The following is a 3,718-nucleotide window of genomic DNA, read 5'->3' as shown; positions in this document are numbered from 1 at the left end:
GACTGTGTGTTGGGCAGTTTGAGTTTTTAACTTGGGGTCTATTAGAATAGGTTTTCATGCTTAAATGTTCAACAAAAAAAAACATTCGTTTTCACATATTCGACATTGTTGCAGCACCTCTCTTCCTGGTCTGTCAGTAATTCCTGTCTCTATTAAGCCTCTCCTTTAGAAAATGTTGTGCTCTGATTGGTCGGCTGGACCAGCGTGTTGTGATTGGGCAACCGCTTTCACAAAGGGATTTATGGTAAAAAACATAGCATACAGGTGAAGTTGAGCAAAGTACAAGTTGTATTTATGCAAAATATATATTTAATTGATAATTAACACTTTCAAATGCCCAGAAAGCTACTAAAGACATTTAAATTATGAATCTTTTGTTTCAAATCAGGTTCAGAGCGTGTATCAAACTGCCAAAGTCACGCGATTTCAGTAAACGAGGCTTCATTACGTCATAAGCGTTTCGAAACATTTTGAAATTTCATTGGTTCACGTGACTTTGGCAGTAACCACTGATTCGAAACAAAAGATTGATAAAGCTTCATAGCTTCATGAAGCAGTGTTTTGAAATCGCCCATCACTAGATATTGTTGAATAAAGTCGTTATTTCGTTTTTTTGGCACACAAAAAGTATTCTCGTCGCTTCATAACATTAAGGTTGAACCACTGTAGTCACATGAACTGTTTTAAATATGTTTTTAGTACCTTTCTGTGCACTGAAAGTGTAAATTAACTTGCTGTCAATGCAGGCCTCACTGAGCCATCGGATTTTATCAAAAATATCTTAATTTGTGTTCTGAAGTTGAACGAAGGTCTTACGGGTGAGTGAAGGTGAGTAATTAATGGCAGAATTGTCATTTTTGGGTGAACTAACCCTTTAATGTTTAAAAGGTTTAAGAATCAAAAAAATTTTTTAGTGCAGATCATAAAGACAAAAAGACAACAACTGAGTTCATACAATTGTTTAATTATATCATAAAACACAGAAATCTCTTCCACAGATTGCAACAGCACCATTCCCCAGTGTTCTGTTGCACGTCAAAACCACCTAATAAACTGAACACAAGACAGTCAGCATGAGAGATCTCAACTGAAGAACTGTTTCTACCTCATGACTGCAGCTCAGAACACAAGCTCAGATTTGAGCAGAATACAACAATCTTAGACTCATTCATGCAGAGTAACGCTCATTAAATAATGCTCTTCCAGATTTCTTTAATATTCAGCCTACTGTTCAACCACAGTATGAGCAAACAACATGTGATCAGGTTACAGGAGAGGGTGAGAACCACAAGCATCTGTTGCAGTCACTGACCTACAGAACTCTGAACTGATTCTAGAACAGTTAAAGGGATTTTGGGTGCAACAAATGCTCCGATTGCATGCGAAATGCATCTTTGGATTTTAAAGTAATCTAAAAGTTTACCATCAACAAAATTAAAATAAATACAATTAAGTCATCATTTACTCACCCTCATGTTGTTCCAAAACCTGTATTTTCTTTATTTCATGGAACAAAAAGATCTTTAGCAGAATGTCCAAGCTGCTTTTTCCATAAAATAACAAGCATGCAGTGACCTACAGCCAAATGAATGATAGTTCTCACACACACACACACACACAAAAAAAAAATACTGTCATCATTTATTCACGCTCTTGATTCCAAACCTGTACAACATACTTTCTTCTGTGGAACACAAAAGAAGATATTTTGAGAAATGTTGTTTTGTTTTTCTGTCCATACAATGGAAGTCAATGGGGTCTGATGTTGTTTGGACCCAAGCATTCTTCAAAATCTTTTGTGTTACACAGAAGTCAGTCAGTCATACAGGTTTGGAATGACAGTTTTCATACTTTTTCACTTCAATTTTTCAATATTTTTTTTTGTTTTAGTTAACAAGAACACTGTCATAAAGTTATGAATGGCTTTAAAAGAGCTATGTTCACCTGCAGTCCAAAGCCGATTATGTGTATCTGATCTAAATTGACTGTCCACACTGTCTCTCGCAACTGTGTCCCGTGGTGCTCTTTAATTTTCCGGAATAGCCTTTCTGCGTTAATTTCTATGGCAGTGACGTCGTGTTGGTAGGCATACGCCAAAGACCACAACAGTAACGTGGAGGGGTTCGCAATACAGATGTCGTCTTATTTACAACATGACAAAATGTAGCCACCGCACTGGACTAAGTCTTCTCAGGCAGCGGAGAAAGGTAGGAGGCTGGTATGAGCAGCTTTATTCCGTGATGTCATCTGTGCCGAATTTCGTCCCCCTGCCAGATTATGACCCCCCTAGTATGGATAGGTTTAGGAGTAGGCGTGGGGGAGGGGTTAGGATTAGGGGTGGGGCTAAGATTAGGCAATCAGGTAGCGACTTCAACAAGGGGGGGTAATAATTTGGCAGGGAGTCGAAATTTGGCACAACACCGGTCTCAAAACACATCTCTATTGCAAGCTTCTGCTTGACCGACACTTTGCAACAACACAACCTTGTTTCTGCAGAGACTTTCAGCATGTTTCCTTAACATTTAACGTGGCATGAGAAAGTGACAAAACAAGCCAAAATCCATATAGAGCAGTCTGACTGAAATGGATTTCCAGAAATGTGATTTGAATAGGATTTTAAAACACATATGAATGTAGCTGAAAACAGATTTGTAAAAATCACAATTCATGTGATTTTTTTGCCGTTCACACTTGCCAAATATGATCGGATTCTAAACGGATATGCACACACAAAAAAAAAAAAAAAAAAAAAAAAAAAAAAAAAATCGGATTTGGACTGAGTCTGAACGAGGCTTAAAAATATAACGCACAAGTTGCATAGACTACTTTAAGAGCTTTACAATCTGATCCTCATTTACTTCTTTTTCCATGAAAGAAAATGTCATACAGGTTTGGAGTGCCATGAGAACAAATAAAATGACTGAATTTGCAATACTCAATGAACTATTCCTTTAAATTCAAAAACACACAAACCACCAAAACCAATGCAGTGAGATGCCTGAGTAAATCCATCTTAGTGGTACAGCCAGACTCATCTATGAGTCTATGTTTTTTTAAACAGTGTTCATTATTTCGATGGAGGTGGTTGGATGATGGTTGTGTTTCTATAAAAAAAAAAAAAAAAAAAAAAAAAAATGCAGCATTACAGTCGATATGATATGCCTGAGTAAGTCCAGAATTAATCTCTGCAATAGAAACACAAGTGATGGTGAAGACTTGGCTAACACACACCTGAGATGAGGACACACGAGGAATACAGACTTACATGATGTTCCTGCGTCAGGGCAGGTGAATTACAGCCTTCAGACACGTCACAGGAGAGTTTCTGAGACCAAGTCTAGTTCTTGTCTAATCTGTTTCCCCAAACCAAGCTCAAACCTTGTCAAGCAAAACGCCTAGTAGAGTTTAAGACACTAGTCATAGGTCCTGTAAGTCACATTATTGCTTGTGAAGAGTGCATAATCACAAGTCAAGACATCAGAGATAAAACAAACCCAGTTAAAGGGGATTTCAGAGTCAGTTTCTCAAAATGACTCCCTGAAAAGTAAAAATGTCGTCATGGATATTGGCGAGTTGGATCGAACTAAGCATCTCAAAAAATGACAATCGGCATCATTCATGAAACACAAGATGAACGTATTCATATGAAATCGTTCACAAAACACAGTGGTGCATAAATTGTTGCATTCAATGTAATTTTTTTGGATTAAAAATTAAA

This window comes from Ctenopharyngodon idella, chromosome 13 (genome assembly GCF_019924925.1).
Source record: "Ctenopharyngodon idella isolate HZGC_01 chromosome 13, HZGC01, whole genome shotgun sequence".
NCBI lineage: Eukaryota > Metazoa > Chordata > Actinopteri > Cypriniformes > Xenocyprididae > Ctenopharyngodon > Ctenopharyngodon idella.
The sequence above is the reverse complement of the archived record's forward strand: the minus strand, read 5'-3'. Positions refer to the sequence as shown.